At 42.3% G+C, this 26,106-nt stretch overlaps 1 protein-coding gene across 18 annotated transcripts in view; it reads left to right on the plus strand.

Annotated features, from left to right (window-relative positions):
• The window catches only part of RBFOX1 (RNA binding fox-1 homolog 1), a 1,793,461-nt gene that overhangs the window by 1,176,290 nt on the left and 591,065 nt on the right, over positions 1 to 26,106 (plus strand). The window lies entirely within an intron of this gene.

Here is a 26,106-nt window from a genome sequence, read left to right on the forward strand (position 1 = left end):
AAATTTCTTTTTTATTGATTCTTTCTTTTTCTCTTGGCAGTCACTCAATAATGAGTAGGATGTCTCCAGGTCACCCTCTGTGTATGAGTCCATTGACGGCTAACCAGCCTGATTCTGGAGCCACAGGTTTTACACAGAAGGAGCAGGTGTTGGTAGCTGTTGGAGGGGAGTGGGGCAATTTTTCCTACTTTTTTCTCCTTTTCCACTTCTCCTTATCTACACAGCAGCAGAATGTGTCAAATTGCATCACCCATTCACAGATTACCAGTCTCCACTGGGGACAGTTCTGGACAAGGTTCTCCCAAGTTTCGACACCGATGCTGCACTTTTTCATGTGTACCTTCAGCACATCCTTATATCACTTCCTCTGGCCCCCAGCCCTCCTCTGTCCTTCCATCAACTCAGAGAACAGAACCCTATACATGACTCCCATTGTCTTAGTACCTGCATGCATTCATTATTTTATTTATTTATTTATTTGTTTGTTTATGTAATGATTCTCAGAACACCCCATTTGAGTTAGGAAAGTGTTATAATTCCCGTTTACAGATGTCAAAAAGACTAAGTGGTTTGCCCCAAGACACACAAGCGTCTTCATTGAAGTAAGGAATTGAATCTGTCTTCTAAGGCTCATGTTCTGATCTAAGTACTAGACATTTGCACATACACAATTAGTGTTTGTAAGCATAAGTCTTTGTGTACACAGGTATGAAGTTCAGTAAGAGAGAGATTCTGATTTTAATTTTACAATGACAAAATATGAATTTTAAAGAGAGAGGTGGTTCTGTATCATTTTAAAGACTAACTAAACAATTTATTAGGTGATTGTTTCCAAATCTGAAGAAGTGGGTCTGTCCCATGAAAGCTGATCACCTAATAAATTATTTTGTTAGTCTCTGAAGTGCTACAGGACTGCTTGTTTGTTTTATGAAGTTTAAAGACTTTTTATACATTTACACTTTTAGAACTTTCTTCTTCCTGAGAGGGGAAAAAGCTAACTCCATTTAATATCATCAGTTTCTCAGATATCTTTTGTAAGATTTTTAATGTTAATTTCATAATAACAAAGGACAATTTAATACAATTATGACAAATTTTGGATTCATTTTGTTTCCTTTGGCTACTGAGTACTTGGTTGATAAATTATGTTATTCTTTTTGTTTTTCAAATGCTTATGGCCACAAAATTAATATAAAGAAAACTGAATTGAAAGCTGTTTTTGTGACATTTTTACTATACCCTTGAGCATTTTTTCTAAGTTTGTGTTTAATCACAGAATCTTGGCCATGATACTTCTGACAGGTAATTTCCTTAATGTGGTTGACAGAGATGGATTACAAGGGAGTCTATTGGATCCTGTGCTTTTGTCTGCAAGTGATAAGACTAGGGTTATCTAGCTCTGAGTGCCTGGAATGATACAGCTTCCTAATAATTCCCTTGGTAATATGGATAGTCTTTGTGGAAGCAGAAATTCATAGCCTGCAAAAATGCTTCCACTTTTTTACTGCATCTTGAGAACATGTGGGCACGTGTGTGTGTTTGTGAATTGCATGGTGTCAAAACTGTAAGTCATTATGGGGTCAGTATACAGACTTAAAATGTTCAGTCTTAAAATATTGGTCTGATAGTGGTACATCAGATGAGCAAACCTCTTAGTAGTCATTAGTCAGATTTTAAATCAACTTATTTGTCTGTGTAATCATGGATATTGTTTTTGTTTCATCACTCTATTTGACAAAGGTTTAATGAGAAAGATAACTATTAATTCCCTTTTTGCTTCTGTGAGAATGTTCACTAAGGAGATTTGATGTTGAGTGTTTTCATTAAAGGCTCCTGAGCCTTAATATTCACTTTGCAGACAGTTTTAAAGAACTATTAGAACCTGGATTTTTTAACTGTAAATTGCAAAGGCGATTGATGGTGATATTTCAAAGTTGGGACTTATTTAGAAAGCATAATATTGATGCAATAGAGCTACAGTGCTTTCTTTAATTTATCTGCTAGTTGCAGTTCATTCAGAAATCAAACTGAGGAGGGATAAAGAGATGCAAGACAGAGAATAGACTTCCACACATTTCCAGTAAGAACAATTTTATTGTCTGTCTGTGCCAGAGGCACTGGATGTTGTTTAATTAGGCAGCAACTCATTATTAAGTGCCTGAAACTATTGCACAGTAGGTGTTAAGGTGGGGTATAAAGGGAGCGGACTGACTCCTTGCTGTGTCAGGCGTAGGAACCCTGATTCCTTTAACAAAGTGTTGCTTTAAATCTTTTACCTATCCATTTATCTGATCACTGTAAACCTTCCCTACGGAGTACATGCAGTGGGCATCTGCACCACATCAACATAATGAGTTGCAGTGTTACAGGCTAACTCTTGTTTTGTGTTTGCCCTCGGCTAAGTCCCCTCCCCCATCAAATCGGGTATGTAGAAGACACTACCACAGAGAAAGGAGTGATTAATGTACATCTCACTGAGGATCCTGACCAAATCCAGTACTTCAGCACTCCTGTGGGTGGGAGAGTGGCTGCTGCTCCCTTTGGTCCAAGTAAAAGTGTGTGTCTCTTACTCAACATGTATACTCCCCCCATTTTGGTCACTTGGGGTATGTTTAACACCAGCCTTACTTCAAAGTAAGCTATTCTGGAAGAGCTATTCCAGAATAGTGTATTTCGAAATAAGGCTGCTACACAGATGCCTTTGAAATAGAGCTCAGCTATTTCGAAATAGAGTGTCTACACATAATAGAGTCTATTTCGAAACAGAACCATTGGACATACTGGCTACATCTACACTAGCACCAAACTTCGAAATGGCCACACAAATGGCCATTTCGAAGTTTACTAATGAAGCGCTGAAATGCATATTCAGCACTTCATTAGCATGCGGGCAGCCGTGGCACTTCAAAATTGATGCGCCTTGCCGCCGCGCGGCTCGTCCCGACAAGGCTCCTTTTCGAAAGGACCCCGCCTACTTCGAAGTCCCCTTATTCCCATCAGCTCATGGGAATAAGGGGACTTCAAAGTAGGCGGGGTCCTTTTGAAAAGGAACCCCGTTGGGACGAGCCGCGCGGCAGCAAGGCGCGTCCATTTCAAAGTGCTGCAGCTGCCCGCATGCTAATGAAACGCTGAATATGCATTTCAGCGCTTCATTAGTAAACTTCAAAATGGCCATTTGTGTGGCCATTTCAAAATTTGGGGCTAGTGTAGACACGGCCACTATGGCTTATTTCAAAATAGGCTCTGTTCCCTGTCTGAACTGCCCCTATTTTGAAATATGCTCTATTCCTTGTGCAGTGAGGTTTATCTATTTCAAAATAAGCCAGCCACTACTTCTAAATTATTTTGAAATAGTGGTTGTGTTGTGTAGACACGAGGATAGTTATTTCAAAATAACTTTGCTGTGTAGACATACCCTTGGGGGAAACGTCTCTGTAGCTGGTGTAAAATCCTTCTGTCTCTGTCTACCCCTTCAAGGAGGCACACACCTTTTCCAGCAAGCTAAACAGCACCCCGACACCCTCTTAATGTGCATTGCAGTTATTTTGCCACTGAAATGACTTTTTCAATTTATCCTGGGTTGCAACACCTTGCATGCTGCATCTCCAGTCAGATGGCAAAAGCAAATGTTGATCTCATCTGCTTCGTCACCAATGGTGTAATAGCTATCAGGGCAAGTTTTGTACTAATAAAATGAGACTGTGAAGGGAAGGGTGAACAACTTCATGGAGAGTGTCCAGATAAAAGGAGACATTTGAGTACTGTAAGATATGTGCATTTCTGTTGGTTCTATGTAGGAAATGTTATTTTCTATCTTCTGAGTTCATTTTCACTCTACCAAATGGCATATATGTACATTATGTTCTTTCTCTTTCGATTTCTGAAGGAAAAAAATTATATGGAAACCATGTCAAAAAAGATCACCTAAGTTATTAATACCATGATGTGATAAGTAATTCTGGTCACTGTACATCAGAGAGCTACTCACTCCTACCCACCCACCCCTGTCATCCTCTTACTAATAAGAATTTTCATCCATTGATGACAAAACCTCTGAAGTATTTCCATGGTGCTTTATAATACAGTGTGACGAATTATGTCTCAGGAGTTGTAAAATGTTCTCATAGCTTGTAATACCTCATTTAATGAATTGATCACACTGAGATGTAAAGATGAAGCAGCATTTATTTTGTATATTGTATTGCATATAATTTTTAGACTTGACATTTATAACCATGGAAACTGTTATTTTACATATCATTTTCAAACCATATCAGCCTTAAACACATTTAAATTTAATAAGCAAGTAGATTAGATTTGCTTTTAAGCCAGGCATATCATTACAGTTTGTATTTCTGTCAGTAAAGCACACACTTACTATTAAATGTGTGCTTAGTTGTTTTACAAAAGCTAAAAATCATAAAGGTGGTGTATTAACAAAATAATTGAATATAGAGGTGCTTTGGGGGCAGCTTGAATTAGTAATACTCAAGGCATGTTTTTGTGGTCTGGAGACATGAAAGTAACTTTTTCTTTTGATTAAAAATTGTCCTGTTTTGGAAAATATTAGTATAGAACCTATATAGGTTTCAGTTATGAAATACCAAATCTGTCATTGTAACATATGGCCCTATCATCTCCTCCTGCAGAAAAATCCATGGGAGGGGAAAACTTATTTGGAAAATGCTGCATGGTTCACCAGACAGAATTTCTAACACCTCTGCTGCAGAAGGAAAGATTTGCAACTTCACATGGGCAGGGTGTAGAGTCTTTTTACCATTTCTACGCCTCAGCCTCCACAAGGAAATCCAGGCATATTAGATTACTGGTGCAGAGAACCCTCTCTACTGTTTTTAGGGTCATTTCTCCACCAAAGAGCCCTTTACAGAATGGCTCACTCAGGTGCTGTGCTGCCGCTGGTGGCCTCTCTTTGACTGTATTCTCCTCCCTCACCCTCTGATTCCTTCCCTTATGGGAGAGAGGAAAGTAACATGGAATCAAGCAATATAAAATCCAAGAGGATTTTTCACTAGAAAATTGACTGGCTTGCTAGATAACAATGCCTTTTAGAATTGTTGCTGTGCACACCCATCTCTTCTCTCCTTGTTTCTACCCTCAAGCTGAGCCCCTGGCCATTGAGGCCCAGCTGGGTGGCATTCACATGGACGGTCTTCCACTGTCAAAATTGTGGGAGGTGGAGTGATGAATAAATGCACTTGAACTCTGGTAATCATGGAAAGAAGAAGAGCAATCACATTTGAATGGCAGCTTCATCATTCCCCAGCATTTTTGATTGCCTATTTAACGTTTATTAATCTCAGGTCATTGCCTCTTTTTAGAATCTTTTCTCTTCTCTAGTATAAGCAGATTCTAGGCATTATATTTCATATGGAATATTTGACAATTGTGTGGCTGTTTCTTGGGGGGTGGATAGTGTTGTTTTTTTAAAAAAAACATGCTTCTTCAAGAGATTTTGACTTTTAAAAACGGGACATTTCTGAGGTCTCCTCATGTCGCATTGGATTTCCTTCTATCTCAGCTGCTGGGCTTTCCCAGGCACTTGCTATGGGATGGCCTCTGGCCACAAATCCTCCTTTTTTTCTTGAGCAAGTGGCAATTTTTTCCAGTGTAATTGGCTAGTGGGGACAGAAAAAAAGTGGATGCCACCTTGCATAATAAGGTTCTGAAGCAGTGTAGGACAGTGTGACGGGTATTGCAATCTTGTTAAATTGCAATATGGTTAAAACTGTATTGAGTTTATGCATCTCTGTGGGCTGGGGTTTATTTACAGTTCCAGGGGAAAGGATTATCTGAGGTTCCTCAGGAACCTGACACAGAAAAAAAGATTGATTTATTTAGACATAAATACCTCCAGAAAGTTACCATCCCTTAGGGAATCTTCCATATACTGGTCCAAATGGGGTTTTCCAGACACCAAAGGTAGTTCTAACCTAGCTTCGGCATGGTCGTGGCCACACAACAGCCCAATATCAAAATGCAAACTTTCAAAAAGTACAAATCGATAGTTTGCATTTCAAAATAGAGAGGTTACATGCAAAAAAGTGGATTGAGCCATGAATCCACTCTTTCAAAAGACTCCTCCAGCCTCTCAAAAGAGACTGACTATGCAGCCCTGGGCTCTCTTTCAAAAGAACGGTGAAGGAAATGGCATGGATGGAGTCGCATGGCTGACAAGCTCCTCTGGGACCTGTGCCCAGCCACTCCCTTAAAGGGACCCTCCCAAACACCCTCCCTGTGCACATGCTGAGGGCTGCCAGGCTGTCTGCAGCATATGCACAGAGCAGAGTGGAGCACAGCTCAGCCAACACCCAAACACCCACCATGGATCACCAGCAGCTCCCCACTGGGAACTGCTCTGGGCTGTGACCAGCCTGTTGGCTGTTCTCATTGGCCACGGCGGGGTGTGCAGGTGACAGGGGGGACACAGGGGCTGGTGCAGTGGTGGCTGTGCTGGCAATCAGCCACTGCCCTAGCTCCATCTGGGAGACTAGGGAGAGGTCCGCTGGGAGCAAGGCAGAAAGGGTGGGAGCACCAGTGAGGGCTGTAGGCAGAACTGCAGGGAGGATGTGGGGGTCCAGGCGGGTGGTGGTGGCCTGAGTGAGGGCGTTGAACATCTCTGGAATGTGCTCCCAGGACGCCGCCTCCATGGCTATCCAGCGCTGCAGGAGGTGGTTCTGCTCCTGCCATGCTGCTGCCTGTGTGGTGGGACCCTCCTCCTCCCAGGGTCGGTGGCATGCCTTCTGGGTTTGGCCCACAGGCCTTGGTGCCAGTGCCATGTCCCCCTGTATGGCTGCTGTGGGGATCCCTGGAATGTTGATGGGGCTGGCCTGGCCCTTGGGCACAGGAGCTGCGGTAACCAGAAGGGCAGAGAGAGCTGATGAGTCCTGCTATCTGGCGGCACATGGACATGCCCCCCATACCCGGTGCCCAGCCACCCACACCCTCCATCCGGTGACCCGGTGACCCCATCTCCTCCAAGCCCCTGTACCCTCTGTGGCTCTCCATGGGGACAGGTACTTGTGAGCGTGCACAAGCCTGGCCTAGGAACAGTGTATGCAGCCAAGCCTCATGCATCTGGCTTAGGGCCAAGGTCTGTGTGAGTGGCCTGCAGCCAGCTGTGGGTGATGCTGTGTCCTCCCGCCCTGCGAGCATTGTCTTCCCACCCATCCCAGGATGTCCGGAATGCCCAGGTACTACCTGAGGGTCCGTCATCAAGGAGGCGTGGCTGGAGGTTGCCTGGCTTGAGAACCGGGACAGGATGCTGATGACCAATATGCCATCAGTGGAGCCCTCCACATGGTTATCTCTCTCAGGATGTTGTCCCTGCTTGGTGCTGGGGGCGGGGGGAGGAGGGGCAATCTCCATGGAGGGTCCCAGCTCATTGTCCCATGCATCCTCCTCAGGGACCTCCTCCAGCTTGGCTGCGTCGACCACCTCACCTGGGGCAGGCTCCTTCACCCCAAGAATCTGGTCTAGGTCTTCATAATAGGGCAACTCGCGGGTGCTGTCCCCAACTGGCATGCGGCATCCCGGGCCTTACAATACCCCTGCTGCGTTTTTTCTAGTTTTGAGCAGACTTGGTCCGCAGTCCGGTGGGGGTGGCCTCATGTGACCAGACCTGCTGACAGCCACGAGAAGGCTTCAGTGTTCCGCTGCTGTCTCATCTGCAGCAGGACCTCCTCATCTGCCCACAGGGCAAGGAGGTCCCTGAGCTCTGGCTCAGGCCAGGAAGGGTCCTGTTTTTTGGCCCCCTACCTGGCATCCTGGGAGCCCTTTCCTGGTCTGCCAGGGAGTCCTTGGGGAGTTCTGGGCTCCTTGATGCTGGCCGTGTCACTTTTGGAGACACTTGGCAGCATCATAGGGGGTATGGAGGGCAGGGCTGCAGGCACATGTGCCTGTGGCTGCCTGCATGCTCTCCACTTCCTGCACGGGGTTTCTGTGTCTGTGTGGCTTTAAAACCAGCCAGAGCCAGAGACCATAGGGCCCTGCTAGGGCTGCCTGGAGTGTCTCCATGCTCCAGTGGGCTGGCACCATGGCAGACCAACTCTTTCAAAATAGGGATCTGTGGCGCAGCTACACGCGTTTTCTTTTGAAGTTAACTTCGAAAAAGGGCACTCTTTCCAACATGGGAGTGGCACAGTGATTTCAAAATGTGGGCCGTATTCCTTCAATTTGAATTTTGAAATAGCACTCTTTGGGTGTAGTCTTTCCTGGGTGCATTTTAAAAGAGCTGCACATTTTGAAAGTATTTTCGAAGAGAACAGCTAGTGTGGCCACGGTCCATGACACAACTGTTATTTCAAAATTAATTCAAAATAGGGGTGTCCTATTTCAAAACAGGTGAACCTCATTTCACAAGGAATAGAGTTTATTTTGAAGTAGCTATTGGGAAACAGGTCCTATTTTGAAATAAGCCATACTGCGTCCAATGGTTTAATTTTGAAATAGGGTCTATGGCTGTTTCTTCACATGCCCCCTCCTTTTGTGCCTATTTGCTTGAAGAAGAAGGGGCTTTTGAAGTCAAGGGGTCCTTTCGAAAAGCCCCTATCTACACAGGTGGCGGCATGCCGAAAGCAGCACTTTTGAATCATGTGTGGCTGCCATTATGCTAATGAGGTGCTGCATATTCATGTCAGTGCCTCATTAGCATCTTCCGAACTCCCTCATTAACATTTCCCCTCCAAAGAGAGGGGGTATACATAGACACAGCCCATATGTTTAGACAATGTATTTTGAAATCACTAAGTGCGATTTCAAAATGCACTTTTATGTGTAGCAGCATTAATTCGAAATAAGCTCTTTCAGATTAGCTATTTTGTAATAGCTTATTTTGGAGTGAGGCTAATGTGTAGACATACCACAAGAAGCTAAGAAAGGGCCTTTGATATAAAGAGAGGGGATTTGAGCTGACACAGCATCTGCTTAAGATGGGGCAATCAGAACTACTCACAGAGTTCAAGATATGGGCAGACATGAGTTTATAGAGTGGCATGAATGAAATTTTCTGTCTGATGAGCTTTACCTTCCCTGATGATTCCTAATCCCAGTTAGCTTTTTTGACTGCAGATGAACATTGAATAGATATTTTCAGAGAGTTCTTTGCATAGTAATACTAACATAGACACACATAGACCCCAACAGTTTCTATGAGTGGCTGTGATAATGTTTCCCAATGTGAATTACTTCGCATTTAACTACATTGAATTTCATTTGCCATTTTGTCAACCAGTTTAGTGAGATCCCTTTGAAATTCTTCAGAGTCAGCTTTGGACCTAATTTACGAGAATAATTTTACACAGTCTGCAAATTTTGTCTCCTCACTTTCTATCCCTTCTTCTGGAAAATTTCAGAATATGTAGAACACCACGGCTACTTCTACACTAGCCCCAAACTTTGAAATGGCCACGCAAATGGCCATTTCGAAGTTTACTAATGAAGCGCTGAAATGCATGTTCAGCGCTTCATTAGCATGCGGGTGGCCGCGGCACTTCGAAATTGAATCAATTTCGAAGTGCCGCGGCCTCCCGCTTGCTAATGAAGCACTGAAGATGCATTTCAGTGCTTCATTAGTAAACTTCGAAATGGCCATTTGCGTGGCCATTTTGAAGTTTGGGGCTAGTGTAGACACGGCCCACAGGTCCCAGTACAGATCTTGGTACACTCTACCATTTGTCTTTTTCCATTATGAAAACTGACTACTTATCCCTACCCTAACCTTTCTTTCAAATTTTTTTAAACCAATTATTGATCCAAGAGATGACTTTCCCTCTTATCCTGGTACTGTTTATATTTATTAACAGCCTTTGGTGAAGCACTTTATCAAAGGTTTTCTGAAAGTCCACACAGTATATTGACTGGATCAGCTCTGTCCACGTGCTTTCTGAGTCACTCAAGAATTTTCAGTACATATGTGAGGCATGATTTCCCTTTACAAAAGCTATGTTGTTTCTTCTTCAACATGACCTGTTCATATATGGTTCTGATCATTTTTGTTCTTTACTGTAGTTTCAGATAATTGGCCTGGTATTGAATGGCATTAGATTCATTGGCATGTAATTATCAAGATTGCCTCCGGACTTTGTATATCTGAATTCCATTAGCTACCTGCCAGTCATCTAGTATGGTTGTTTTTTAAGAAAGAGGCTATATACCACAGTTAGTCATTTTGCAATATCATCTTTGAATCCCTTCAGAACTCTTATCATAGAATCATAGCATCATAGCATTCTAGAGCTGGAAGGGACCTCAGGAAGTCATTTAGTCCAACCTCCCGCCTAAAGCAGGATCAACCCCAACTAAATCGTCCCAGCCATGACTATGTCAAGCCAAGACTTAATAACCTCTAGGGATGGAGAGTCCACCACCTCTCTTGATGCATTTTAGTCCTTCGTCACACTCCTGGTGAAATAGTTTTTCCTAATATCCAACCTATACCTCTCTCTCCATAACTTCAGATGATTGCTCCTTGTTCTATGATCTGTCACCACTGAGAACAGTCTCTCTCCATCCTCTTTAGAGACCCCTTTCAAAAAGTTGAAGACTGCTGTCAAATCGCCCCTCAGTCTTCTCTTCTGCAAATTATATAAGCCCAAATCTCTCAGCCTCTCCTTATAAGTCATATGCCATAGTCCCCTAATAATTTTTGTTGCCCTCTGCTGAACCCTCTCCAATGCATCCACATCCTTTCTATACTGGGGGGCCCAGAACTGGATGCAGTACTGCAGCTATGGCCTCACCAGAGCCAAGTAGAGAGGAATAATAACTACTCTAGATCTTCTGGAAATCCTTCTCCTAATGCACCCCAATATGCCATTAGCCTTCTTGGCTACAAGGGCACGCTGTTGACTCATATCCAGCCTCTCCTCCAGGGTAATCCCCAGGTCCTTTTCCACTGCACTGCTACTTAGCCAGTTGGTCTCCAGCCTGTAACAGTGCATCCAAAGTGCAGTACTCGGCACTTCTCCGTGTTGAACCTTGTAAGATTTCTTTTGGCCCAGTCCTCCAATTTGTGTAGGTCACTCTGGACCCTGTCCCTACCCTCCAATGTATGTATCTGACCCCTATCATAGTGGTATCTGTAATTTTGCTGAGGGTGCAATCCATCCCCTCCACAAGGTCATTAATAGCAATGTTGATCAGTACTGGGCCTAGAACCAATCCTTTGGCCATTCCACTTGAAACTGACCTCCTACCAGATACTGAGCCATTGACCACTAGCCATTGGGCCCGTCCATCAAGCCAGTTTTCTATCCATCTTACAGTCCATGGATCCAATCCATACTTCCTTAACTTTTGGGGAAGAATGATGTGGGATACTGTGTCAAAAGCTTTCCTAGAGTTAAGGTATATCACACCCATCGACTTCCCCATGTCCACAGAGCCAGGTCATCATAGAAGCTAATCAGATTAGTGAGGCACAACTTGCCCTTGATGAATCCATGTTGACTGTTCTTGATCACTTTCCCCTCTTCCATGTGGTCCAAAATAGATTCCTTGAAGATTTCCTCCTTGATTTTTCCAAGGACTGAGGTGAAGCTGACCAGTCTATAATTCCATGGAATGTCCTTTCATTTTTTTAAAGATGGGCACTACATTTGCTTTTTTCTAGTCATCTGGGACCTCTCCCGATCTCCACACGTTTTTAAAGATAATAGCCAAAGGCTCTGCAATGACATCTGCCAATTCCCTCAGTACCCTTGGGTGCATTAAATCCAGACTCATGGATCTGTATGCATCTATCTTTTCTAAGTAGCTCTTAACTTGTTCTTACCCCCTGAGGGCTGTCCACCTGCTTCCCATACTGCATTGCCTAGTGCCATAGTTAGGGAGCTGATATTGTCCATGAAGACTGAGGTAAAAAAAACATTGAATACTTCAGCCTTTCCCACTTCATCTGTCACCAGGTTACCTCCCTCATCCAATAATGGCCCCACACCCTCCCTGATAAGCCTCTTATTGTTAACACACCTGTAGAAGCCCTTCTTGTTGCCTTTCACATCCCTTGCTATCTGCAGTTCCAGCTGTGCTTTCACTTTCCTGATTACCCCCCGGCATTCTCCAGCCATATATTTATACTCCTCCATATTCATCTGTCAAAGTTTCCGCTTCTTGTATGCATCCTTTTTGAGTTTAAGATCACCAAGGATTTCTCTTGTAAGCCAAGCTGGTTGCCTACCATACTTGCTTTTCTTACTGCACATCAGCAAAGTTTGTTCCTGTGCATTCCATAAGACCTCTTTAAAACACTTCCAGTTCTCCTGAACTCCTTTCCCCTTCATATTATCTTCATAGGGAACCCTGCCCCTCAGTTCTCTCAGGGAGTCGAAGTCTGCTCTTCTGAAATCAAGAGTGTATATTTTACTGCTCTCCTTTCTTCCTTTTGTCGAATCCCAAAATCTACCATCTCATGATCACTGCAGCCCAGGATGCCATCCGGTTCTATTTCCCCTACTATTTCTTCCCTGTTTGTGAGCAATTGGTCAAGCTGTGCATGGACCCTGGCCAGTTCCTTCAGCACTTGTACCAGGAAGTTATCTCCAACATTCTCCAAAAACTTCCTGGATTGTCTGTGTGTTGCTGTATTGGTCTCCCAACAAATGTCTGGGTGATTAAAGTCTCCCATGAGAACCAGCACCTGTGATTTGGAAGCTTCTCTTAGTTGTCTGAAGAAATCCTCATCTACCTGAACTACCTGATCTAGTGGCCTATAGCAGACCCCAAACACAGCATCCTCTGTTGCTTCCATCTCTAAGCTTAACACAAAGACACTCACCTCTCTCTTTTCCCTCCATATAATGGAGCTCTGAGCAGTCATATTGCTCTTTCACATAAATCACAACTCCTCCTTTTCTCCCCTTCCTGTCCTTCCTGAAGAGTTTATACCCTTCCATGACAATGCTCCAGTTATGTGAGTCATCCCATCAAATATCCATTATTCCAATCACCTCATACTTCTTTGACTGTGCCAGGGCCTCTAATTCCTCCTGCTTTTCCCCAAGCTTCCTGCATTCATGTACAAACACCTTCGATAATAAGGTGATTGGCCTACTTTGTCCATTCAAACAAGTTGTCCTCCTTTGTTGTACTTTCTTCCTTCCCCACTTATCTCATGGCTTGTGTCGCCATCCCCCAACAAACCTAGTTTAAAGCCCTCCTCACTAGGTTTGCAAGCCTGTCCACAAAGATGCTTTTTCCTCTCTTTGTCAGGTGGATCCCATCACTTCCTAACAATCCTTACTCTCGAAACAAGATACCATGGTTGAAGAAACCAAATCTCTCTCTCTGACACCACCTGCAGAACCACACATTTTCTTCCATGATTCAACAATCTCTACCTGGACCCCTTCCTTCAACAGGGAGGATGGATGAGAACACCCCTTGCACTACATATTCCTTGATCTTCTTTCCCAGAGTTACATAATCTGCAGTGATCCTCTCAAGTTCATTCTTTGCTGTGTCTTTGGTTCCCACATGGAGAAGAAGGAAGGGGTAATAATCCACAGTTTTGAGTTATTGCTATCTCATCTTGGTGACTTTTTTTTCTTTTTTTTTAGTTTGTTCCAGAACCTTCCTTCTTGAAACCTCCATCTGGGACATTTTCTCACATTTGTCACATAAAAAGACTGACTCAGGTGTGGCTAGCTCTTCCATATCCTATCCATTGCAACCCAAGAATTCATTTAGCTTCTCTTCGATGGCCTTGTCTTCCTAGAGTGCTTCTTTAGTGCCTTCATTGTCTCAGGGCCCCACTGTCTGTTTGGTGGGCTACCTGCATCTGATGTACTCAGACATTTTTATTGTTATTTTTTGGGTTCTTAGCTAGTTGCTCTTCAAATTCTCTCTTGGTCTGCCATATTATACTTTTGCATGTGACTTTCTGGAGTTTATGCTTCTGTCTATTTCCCACACTAGGATTGGATTTCTAGTTTTTAAAACAAGCCACTTTGCCTCTAACTGCCTCACTATGCTGTTTAACCACTCTGGCATTTTTTGTTATTGCTCTTTTCCATTTGTTTTTTAATTTGGGCTATACATTTAATTTACACTTCTGTTAATTTTCATTTTACTAGCTTCCTCATTTTTGTGTCACTCCTGTTTTCCTGCTGTTTGAAGTGGCTTATGACCATAAGTCCCTGCCTCAGGGCCGACAGTAAGAAATAGGGCAGACACCCCAAACTGGTGGTATGTCTGTAATTAGATTTCTCCAGACTGGTAACAAATGTGAACTTCTGGAACTATATGCCAATCTTACCATGGAGTCACACACAGTCCCTTCTGACTCTCCAGTCTTTCTTACCTCCCAGACAAACTGGACTTTGTAGTCAATGGTCACTTACACCAAAGACCACATCGCATTTTGGCTGCTTCCAGGTGCCAAGATATAGATGCTTACCCCAGTAGTTACACTAGATCTTACACCAAAGACAACAGTGGCATCCAATTCTATGGTAAACTAACAAAAGGCATATTTGCTAAGAAAAGGAAAGTAGACTTATTAAGTGATTAAAGCAGGTACAGGCAAGTCACAGTCTATGATTCAGAATGGTAGCAGAGATGTAATAATCTGCCAGTTTCCCAAAAGTCTCCAGAACTACCCAGATTAACTCATTCAGTTACCCTCTCCTCTTAGAATTCAAACAGTACAGAGATTCAGGATCTTTCCCTGAATTGGCACTAATACTTTCTTGTCACAGCAGACAAGCTGACAGGGTATCCACATGGACTTTTCATCTGAAGACAGAGAGTGAGCAATGCATTTTTGAGTCTTCGACTACCAAGCATCACATACTTCCTTTAAAATTAGAAATTTTCTGTTAAAGTTCTTCCTTTGTATTTCACTTCTGTCTTTTCTGATAGTTACAGGGATATTCATGATATAGGTGTTTTCTATTACATGAAAACAGGGTACAGATAAGAGGAAACAATGCGTATAACACATATAACATCCCATTACTTTTCATGAAGTTTAAATACCAGGTACACTCTTATGCATTTAACAATCGCTTTGATCTACAGAAACATATAGCAGTGAATTGACCTGGGGCTTTGGCATGAGCTGGTACCTAGTTTGCCCATATCATACTCAGAGCTTCACTTTGCGCGTCTTTTGCTTCACTTTTTTGAAGGGTGGGGGGAAGTAATATGCTTGTTAATTTATTTGTACATTTTTCCATACAATAATGCTACAATCCCCTCGTGAGACATCACAAGTAGGTTTGAATCTTGAGCTTTCAACACTGAAGTACGAATTTCTGTCATTTGAGTACAGGTCCCAACTACACTAGCTTGTCTTGTCTTCATCCTGTTACAGCTGGTCTGTGAATTAGGGCTGATGTAAAAGGAAAAAAAAAGTTTGATTTTTTTTTGTTCATAGAATTTTGAAATGTTTTCAAGAGGGTTTACTATTCAGAAAATGTGTTATTGACAATACAGAAGAGAGTGGTCCTTCATACACCCACCAAAGAGGTATATATCAAACCATAATAATGCAATTTGTCTGATTCTGCTGCCCCACAAATGTGCTTCCGCCCTGACCTTTAGAAGGTCTTTGTTAGTGGGAAGAGGATAGTTCTTTTTCCATATCTATTGCATTCCTCACTCTTCTGCTGAGATTGCCAAACAGGGGGTCTAATACACTATTGGAGTTTTTATGAGGTAGAATAGTAGATTAAATCATAACACAGACTTATTTCATTTAGACCACTAAAAATCAGTCTTAAAGAAACTATTTTTGTTGATTTATTTTATATTTTATTGACCTGGGATAGATTTTCATCAGTAATTGAGGCAAAAGACTCTGAGGAATAAAATTTTCAAAAGCATCTAATTCTGTTCGGAGCCTGAGTTCTGGTTTTATAAGTGATGTAGGTACTTACGAGTCTAATATTCATTTACGTAAAAAAAAAAACTAAGGGTATATCTACACTACAAAAAGTGTGTTCTTCTGGCTAGCTAAGTTGAGTTCAAATACTAATGAAAAACACCGTCTCTAACTAGTGTTAGCAGCTCCAGTTCAGACCTTCTAGGACAGTCTTGGGTTACAGGCATGTGACTAATCCAAGTTGAAAATCAAGTTGCTGTGTCTTCATTCCTATTTTATTTCCCAATGCCAATTACACACTTTGGCTACATCGACACTACAGCAATCCTCTGGAAGAACATCTTCCAGAAGATTGCGTTTACACCTAAAATGCATCTCAAAAAAGCTACCTGACCCTTCGAAAGAGCACGTCCATACAGGCGTTGGCCCTGTTTCAAAAGAACCTGCCAGAAAATGGCCTGGATGGGTCACATGGCTGGTAAGCACTTTCAGGAGCACCAACCATGCAAGGTCTTAAAGGGCCCTGCCCAAACACCCCCACCTTGCACATGCTGCTGAAGCTTGCCAAGCTGTTTACAATGCAGCTGAGCCTGTGCACCATTCTGACCCTCATGTGCAAGAGACATGGACCTGCAGCAACTGTGGACCCCCAGGAAAGCCCAGCTACACCTGCTGGCTAACATCCTGGTAGTCCTCTTCCACAGCCGGAGAACCTCCCCCTTTGGCCCCAGCCTACCACTTCTCCACCGAGGCCTCCCAGCCCTATCTGGCAGGTCTGGACCCACCCTCTCTTTCAACGTCCTGGATGGCCCTTTTCAACATGGTGCATGGCCCTTTCAACAGCACTCATCGACAGCCCCAGCCCCAGCCCCAGCCCCAGCCCCAGCATGTGCATAGATACTCCCCTTTGAATGGGCGTCTTTTGACCACTCTCTTTCAAAAGGAGCCCTTTCAAAAGAGCACTCTAGTGTAGATGTAGATTACAAGAAACAGCACCTATTTTGAAATAGCTATTTAGAAATAGGTGCTGTTAAGACAGGGAATAGAGACTATTTGGAAATAAGCCATAGTCCATCCTATGGCCCTATTTCAAAATAAGCTCTATTGCATGTAGATGCCCTGTTTCAAGATAGCAAAGTGCAATCTGACATTAATTTTTGTGTGTAGCAGCATTATTTTGGAATACACTGTTACGGAATAGCTCTTCTGCAATAGCTTATTTCTAAATAAGGCTGCTGTGTAGACATACCTTAAGATGCCTTTCAAAATTTTACTGATATCTCACTTCCACTCTCCTAAACATACTTGTTCAGTATTAAAAGTCTCCTGACATCATTATTAACCTGATACCCCTGGGGGGATGACAAAGCCCTATAAAAATTAATTTTGTCAAAATAGGTTAAACACCCTCTGCACCCACCAAAAAGGAAAGAAAGGGTGAGGACATCTGGAGTCAGGAGACCTGGTCAGTCCTGTGTGCCAGTCCAATGTGGTTGCTTGAAATTAAACTTTCAATAGCTGTTGCAAATTTAGAAAGAGTGGAAACAAAGAACAGAGGGAAAAGAACATAGACTGGGATGCTTGTTAGGAACTGGCTTCCTTACCCAGAGGATAGTATAATAAAGGAGTAACAATTTGTCCCTTCTTTTGCTCAGAGAAAAATCCTCTGTTATGAAGTGATAGCTAGTCACATCAGAATCAAAGCAGTAGAAAGCTGAAGTCCTGTCTGGACATTTATACAATGTATCTTTACTTCACTGTGGAGGAGGCTGTTTTAAAAGATAATAGCATAATCCAGAAATCTATGATGATGATTTCCTTCAATATGATAATAAATAAACAAAAGTACCCTTTTATCTTTAATAATTCAGGATTCACTAGATGTTAGAAACTTTTCCTATTCTATCATTTAACGAATCTGATGGTAATTTTTTAAAAATAATGGACGAGACATCTTAACAACAGACAAAAAAATTTGCACTATAAAGGACTCTTTAAAAATGGAGGGCAGTGTGCTGTACAGCAGTTACATAAAGAACCTTCAGATTTGCACATGTGAATCATTGGCAGCTGTAAATGAATGGGTGAATGTGGAACCTACATAATGACATCCAGTGAAACAAAAGCTATGTTGATATCTGTGGAAAAGGTGGACAGAACTGAGACATTGTTGGCAGCAGCTGATTCCAAAATATGTTCAACATGCAGTTAATTAGCCAAATACATTTTTAAAAATGCAGGTAAAAATAAAATGTCAACACAAGATACTAGCAGTTGTATCATCACAGATAAAATAATGTGGTATGTGTGAATTATTTCATGGGTTAAGATATGTAGACTTTGTTTGCAATGGAATATTCAGTATTATGGGGCACCTTTTTAGAACTAAGATGAAACTAGTGATGTGCAATAGGAAGGATGCTAAAACTCTAATGTATCAACCCAAAGAAAATATTAATAAAAAAAAAGAAAAGAAGAAGAAAGAAGAGGAGGAACAGGAAAAACAGCAGCAGAAGAGGTAGAGAGTATTCAGACACATTTCTGGAAATCTGTATGATCTTGGTTCTGTTTAGTTTTCTAAAATGATGAATATATGGGGCAAATATATGGGGCAAAGTCTTCCCCCACCTTACGAGGGTAATTCACTCCTGAAAAACTCCTCTTACGGTGAATTCTTGTAAGTCGAAAATGTAATTACCATTAATTTCAATGGGAACAAATTTTATGCGTTCATGAGCCCCAAAACTGAAACCCATTTACGCTAGAACACCACCAAATCCCATTAAAATGAACTCAATTACTTCAGTAGTTAACATTAGTTATCATAACACAACCTAACAAGGCATTTTCCCTTCATTTATTACTCTGCAATATGTCTGTTTACCTGCAGAGACAGGGGAATGAAAATCGAAGAGCACCTGGGAGGAGGGCACAAAGCCACATAGCTGCCCGTGGCTACAGAAGCAGGGCCAGTGCTAGGGGGCAGGCAGGGCAGGGCAGGGCATGGGGAGGCAGCCCGGCCTGAGTGCAGCTTAGGTTAAGCGGGGAGGGGGTGGTGTCAGGGGCTGGCCGCGCGGGGAGCTAGGCAGGCACAGGAGGCCCCCTGTTGGCAAGGGGCGATGCCTCGCTCGTGCAGGGCTGCATGGCAGAGAGGCCCCACCAGCAGCGGCCAAGGTGCTAAATGCAAAGGAACGCCACAGGCGGCAAGGGGCACCCGAGGCACAGCTGCACAGGGCAGGCAGTGGCGGCCACCTAGCCACCTGGGGAGCGAGTGGCAGGGGCAGGGTCGGGATGGGCTGCGCACCCAGCAGCCACGTCTCGCAGGACCACCTGGGAGCCCGTGGCCACTGGCTGGGCCGGGGTGCGCCACTGCTGCAGATCCGAGGCAGAGACCCAGACCAGCCACAGGTAAAGGCTGGGCTGGGGTCTCTGGGAAACAGCCGCCGGGCACTGTGGAGAGACATGCCAGACAGGGTACAGCTGCAGGCAGCCGTTGCCTGGAGCCGCAGCCTTTCTCCTGCTGCAAGGCATCCACGTCCTGCTAAGGCGCACAAAATTGAAAATTCCTCATAAATTTGAGGAAATGTCTTGTAAGAAGAGGTAGGGGTTTTAAATCAAATTCCTCGTAAACCTGAATTCTCGTAACCTGAATGGGTGTATCTCAGGGTGTGACTGTAAATCTTTTATACTGCAATAAAAGCTTCTCAAAGTAATATGTATGTTGCTGTGTGTTTTAGCAGAATTAGTTAAAGTATTTGGCCATCTTATTAATCTGGCAAAGGCTTTTTTAAGATATGTCTTTTACGCTCATAGTATTCTGTGAACTGAGGTAAAAACTTGTGGTATCAATTAGATATGCTTTTTGAAAGTCTCCTGCTTGTCATAAGTCACATACAATGCAATGTATGTAGCATGACAAACTATGTCATATCAAAATCTGTAAACTTGCACAGCAAAAGGCCTCTACATTCCATAAGATCAGATAGACAAACTAGAAATGTAAATTTTCTGCCAACTCTGCCCCTACACATTTCAGTTCAAATTTCCATTTTTCTTTCATCTTTTCTATCTCCCCATACTTTTGTATTTCTATATCCCAGTTTTGCAGCCAAAAGCTACTGAAATACAGTGATACAAGCTGTTTTTATGAGATTTTCAGACAATTTTTGTTCATTCCAGATGTTAGGATAATTTGAAGAGAATTTTTAAATATGCATGCACACTGACTTCCAACTCAGTTTTGACATTTTTCAATCATGAAGATGCATACACTGATGAATAATATCTATTTGACAATCCTTCAAAATCCCCTTAAATATTTAGTTAGAAAAGTCTACTAAAAAGCACTTGGTACTAAAGCATTGCATGAACAAAAACTGCATTACTATGATTTACAAAAAAAAAAAAATCCTCAGCTGATATTTATAGCTTGCACCAGTAAAACTTTCAAAGGTGCTATAAATTAGTGCATTTTGGAATGTTCTCAAAAAAAGCAGTGATTGCAATCTATAGATAGCCATTTAATGATATTTCTTCTCTCTCTATCCATAACAGGAACATTTTATTACCCCCTCCAAAAATCACCACTCTGTGTGGGATGCATTTATATTTTATTTTTGTTAATTAAAAACAAACAACAACAACAACGAAAACTTGTGCCTGACTCAGCTCCAACTTATAACCATACCAGTAATAGTTAGGAGTAAAAGACTTGTATAGGGGTAAAATCAGTATTAGTGAGAGAAGAACCAGGACTCTTGTTTTTGTTTGATAGCAAAATTAGGTCCTGTGTTTTATGGAAAGATTAAACTAAAATGATATTCAAGCAATAATCATATACACATCTCATAGAACTGGAAGGGACTTTGAGAGGTCATTGAGTCCAGTCCTCTTCACTCACAGCAGGACCTATTGCTATCCCTTTTTTTTTTTTTTTTGGTTGGTTGGTTTTTTTTGTAAATGTATCCTACCCCACACCCTGGGAAGGCCTCCCTCAAAGACTGAGCTCACAACCCTGGGTTTACAAGGCCAATGATCATCGTCTACAACTACCTAATAGTAACAGAGAGTAAGCCGTGCTAGTCTATACACTATCAAAACAAAAAGCAGTCAAGTAGCACTTTAAAGACTAGCAAAATAGTTTATTAGGTGAGCTTTCGTGGGACAAACCCACTTCTTCAGACCATAGCCAGACTACCTAATAATGTGACGGCTAGTTCTGGGCTTAACTGAAACCCTCAAAAAAAACAACAACATGTAAATGGACAGTGTGCTTTCTCTAAGCACACTAAGAAATACAAGTCCAAATTCTGTCAGATGTGGTATGTACCTGCAAACCGCATCAAAAACAGTGGGGGTAGCAGGTAGGTGCACAGCATATATCAGGATTTGCCTCTTAGTCGTTAGTGTCAGTTCAAGATGCTGTGTTTAGAAATATTGTCAGACACTTAGGGTTTCTCTTCATGTAAAGTAATTTTTGAAAAGGCTATGTACTGGATGTGAACTATGGGTTGCACTTTTCTGTGTTGCCACATGTTGCCATGGTAACATTTTAACATGGTGGGTACTCTGCCTTGACATCAGAACATTTTCTGTCTAAGTGAAGCTTTTCCAAGATCATAATGGAATGTTTTAACTGAGTGCACTTTTTGTACTCAATAAAATATTTATTGGATTGTAGTAAATATTCATTTGTCCTCCCTCCACTTTTTGTATTAACAATCCTGTGCTGTTGGTGTGGATTTTTTGGAAGAGAATTTCTCCCATTATCTAGTGAAAGTTGCTCATTAGAAGAGATTTGGCAATCACGAATGACCAGCAATATTGCTAACCTGTGAACACTTAATTGCTGAAATTGTTTGACTTTGCAATTTAAAAAGAACACATGGCAGATATATGTTCGTTTTACATTGTTCATGTAGAAAGTTGAAATAGTAATTTCACCATTCATTCATATTTAAAATGAAACTTAGCCATCTTTATTCTGTCACTACTTGAATGTTCATGAGCTGAAAAAAATATGTATATAGGAGCTCATATTTTATTTAAAAAAGTAAAAATGACAACTGGAAAGCTGGGAATGAAACATCTCTGCCAGTCATGTGTTAACATACTTTGTTACTCACCATATTGTGTTTGAGTTGAAGCACTGTGAATGCTGTTTTATCCCTCTTTTAGATAAGCTTTAAAAGGTGATCTCCGAATCATGTCAGCCATGGAACAGGGATTTGCCAAGAGTGACAAACACATGCCCACTACATTTCCTGCAAGCTTTTCAATAACTGAATTTCAGGCTTCTGACAGAGAGGAGATATGCCTTAGAAAACTCTCAATAGTATACTTCGGTCCAATAGAATGCATTAGGTGAAAAGCTGAAATGTTTTCTGCGAGTCAGCATTTATAAACTTAATGAAATAATGCACTTATCGGGAAGAAACAGAAATTCAGTCGACAGTGTTCAGAAAAATCGCCTTGAGTAGCCTTACTAGTTCATTTCTTTTTTCTGTTTTGCTGGTTTGTTGACAGTTCACATGGTTTGATGGCCTTTCTGAGCCAATTTAGCCCTTTGCAGCTCATCATAATCTCATCCTTCATCCCTGTGATTTCAGAGGCTTTATGGAAATACCATGCAGATGTGTATATGCTTTAGCATAGCTGATAGCAGAATCTCAAATAAGCCCATCAATCTTAATGACATTTTCTACCTGATCAGCAAGAGGTTTACAATTTATTTTGTTTTATAGCTCCTTCATTACTTTTTTTCTCTTACATATCTGTCCATTTACATGTATATTGCATCGTCAAACAATGCTTTATTATAGTCACTCCAGCCAGCCTAAGATCACTCATCCGCATATCCACAGCTTGAAGAAGCATGTGATTTTGATCATATCTAATGTTTGTCCTTCATTAGTTCTGATTTTTTCCAAGTCTTTCTTTTTTTTTTTTTGTTTATTACTGTGCTTGGTGTCTCCCCAAGATGGGTCCTAAAAGTTGTGATAAGGTACTAGGAAACATAGGTTAAAACACAGATTACAACATCACCTTTGCTTGAGTTAGTGGGAAAAGGACACTTGAGAATAGAAAATGAGATTTGCGTAGCCAACAGTACATTTAAAATGTCTGGGGGAAACACGGTTTTCTTATTAGACTGTGGTTATTGTATGTTGGCTAGTGAATGGAATCTTCTTTTCATGCTGGATGATGAGTTTGTAATACTAGAACAAAGACTGACTTTCTTAGTGAACATGGGCAAACATATGTGCTTTTCCCCTCACTTTGTAGTATCCTTAGAATGCAGGACACATCCTGTAGGTCCCTACTTCCTGTGGCTCCTACATCCACGGCCAAGGGGAGGTCTGAGCGGGCCTACCTGTGGATGCGCAGTTAAATAAAGCATCTGGCAACCTGCCAGAGTCTAACCATGGTGAACTGTGTCCAGCCCGTGAGCTGCTTTTTGCCCACTCCTAATCTGAGCACAATTAGAAGTCTGAGTTCAGTGTCTTTTGGTAGGATGCTGTAATATATTCGCACACAGTATCTCCTCAGTTCTTTCAAAATTTCTGAAGAACATAGAGGCCACCACACTTGATCAGACCCATGGCCCATCTAGTCCCATACTGCATTTCTGAGATGGGCCAGTACCAGATGCTTCAATGGAAGATCCAAGAATATCCACAGTACACAGATATGTGAAACGACACATCCCTTAATGGAAATTTCTTCCTAACCCCTCCTCATTTAACTAATAGGTTAAACTATGAAGCATGAGGTGTTATATCCTCTCTATTTTCATTTGATCTTGTGTTTACTAATTTAACTGTGGATGTTTGTTATCCATATATAAATATCCAGCTTCTCTTTCTTTGAATCTTCCTAAGTTCTGAGCTTCAATGACCTTTTGTGGCAATGATTACAGTTTTACAGCAAACTCTTTCGTATCTGGCAACCCCAGGACTGGGAGGTTACCGGAGAGGCAAATATTCTGGTTAATTGAGCGTAGCTGGAGGGAGGCACAGGCAAGGGTCCATCCACCACATTAGAAAGTTTAGCTCCCACTGTACTCCAGTGCTGCCTCCTCCCAACTGCTGCTCCATTTACCTTTTGGCGGTGACAGCTGGAGCAGATGGCAGGGTTCGTGCCTGGCTGCACGATGTGGGGAGCCACTAGCTGCCACCCTGCAGCCAACACTGTAAGTGGATACCAGAAACCAGTGAGAACCCTGTCTGGTACCAGGAGCAGCAGCCATGGTGCAGCGGGATGAGCCTGGCAACTCCAAGAGGTGAGCTACTAATAAACCTGGTCATGGCTTGCTGGCATTATGCTGGTTATCTGAGAGTTCCAGATGATCAAATACCAGATGAACAAGAATAGTAAGAGAGAGATAGCCATGCTAGTCTATATACTATCAAGACAGAAAAGTAGTCCAGTAGCACTTTAAAGACTAACAAAATAATTTATTAGGTGATGAGCTTTCGTGGGACAGACTCACTTTTTCAGATCCCAGCCATACCAGAATAGACTCAATATTTAAGGTGCTTTAAATATTGAATCTGTTCTGGTATGGCTATGATCTGAAGAAGTGGGTCTGTCCCATGAAAGCTCATCACCTAATAAATAATTTTGTTAGTCTTTAAAGTGCTACTGGACTGCTTTTTTGTTCAGATGAACAAGAGTTGAGCATTTGTGGAAACCATATTTTGATCACTTTTGCGTGTGTTGTCCTTAGTTTCATTGAATATCCTCCTATTTTTGTGTTTTGAAATAGCTTGAGAGTTTCTGTTCTCATTTTACCTAGATTATGTTGTATAATTTCATCTTGGCTCCTTCATAACATAAACAAGCCAAGTCTTTTCAACCTTTCTTCAAGTTAGTTTTTCCAGTCCCTTAATCAATCTTTGTGCTTGTCTCTAGGCTCCATCAAAGAATCATAAGGCTAAAAGGGACCACAAGGGTCATCTAGTCTAAACTCCTGCCAACACACGATTTGTTATGTCTAAAGCATCCAAGACAGATGACTATCCATAACAGCCTCCTTGCAAAAACCTCTAGTGATTGAACCTTCCACAGCCTCCTGAGGCAGTGTGTTCAATTGTCCTATTATTCTTACAGTTAGGAATTTTTTCATGAGATTTAGTCTAAATCTGTTAAGCTGTAGTTTGAACCAATTGCCTCTTGTCCTGCTCTTGTGGCAAAAGACAAGATATTTTCTCCATCTCTTTTATGAGAGACTTTTAAGCATCTGAAGAACACTATCATATCACCCCTTAATGGCCTTCTTTCCAGGTTAAACATACTCAGTTAATCATAGAATCATAGAACCTTAGAACTAGAAGGGACCTAAAGAGGTTCAAGCACCATCTAGACCATCCCCGATAGATATCTCACTTGGGCCATGTCTACACTAGCCCCAAACTTCGAAATGGCCACTCAAATGGCCATTTCGAAGTTTACTAATGAAGTGCTGAAATGCATATTCAGCGCTTCGTTAGCATGTGGGCAGCCACGGCACTTCCAAATTGACGCGCCTCGCCACTGTGCGTCTCGTCCCGACGGGGCTCCTTTTTGAAAGGACCCCGCCTACTTCGAAGTCCCCTTATTCCCATCAGCTGTAAGCTGCGAGCCACTCCCAGGGTGGTTAAACACTGGAATAATTGCTTAGGGAAGTTGTGGAATCTCCCCCCACTGGAGACATTTAAGAGCAAGGCTACGTCTACACTAGCCCCAAACTTTGAAATGGCCATGCAAATGGCCATTTCGAAGTTTACTAATGAAGAGCTGAAATGCATATTCAGCACTTCATTAGCACGCGGGCGGACGCAGCACTTCAAAATTGACGTGCCTCGCCGCCACGCGGCTCATCCTGACAGGGCTCCTTTTTGAAAGGACCCCGCCTACTTCGAAGTCCCCTTATTCCCATCAGCTGATGGGAATAGCAGTAGGCGGGGTTCTAGTTCTAGGGTTCTATGATTCTATGATTAACCGCCCGCATGCTAATGAAGCGCTGAATATGCATATCAGCGCTTCATTAGTAAACTTCAAAATGGCCATTTTTGTGGCCATTTCGAAGTTTGGGGCTAGTGTAGACATAGCCTTGCTCTTAAATGTCTCCAGTGGGGGGAGATTCCACAACTTCCCTAAGCAATTTATTCCAGTGTTTAACCACCCTGGGAGAGGCTTGCAGCTTACAAAGGCAGCTTCTCTACCCTGAGTGTTAAGATCTCCCCACTAGACTCTGACAATGGCTCATATCCCTCTTTCTGATC

Source organism: Carettochelys insculpta, chromosome 16 (genome assembly GCF_033958435.1).
Source record: "Carettochelys insculpta isolate YL-2023 chromosome 16, ASM3395843v1, whole genome shotgun sequence".
NCBI lineage: Eukaryota > Metazoa > Chordata > Testudines > Carettochelyidae > Carettochelys > Carettochelys insculpta.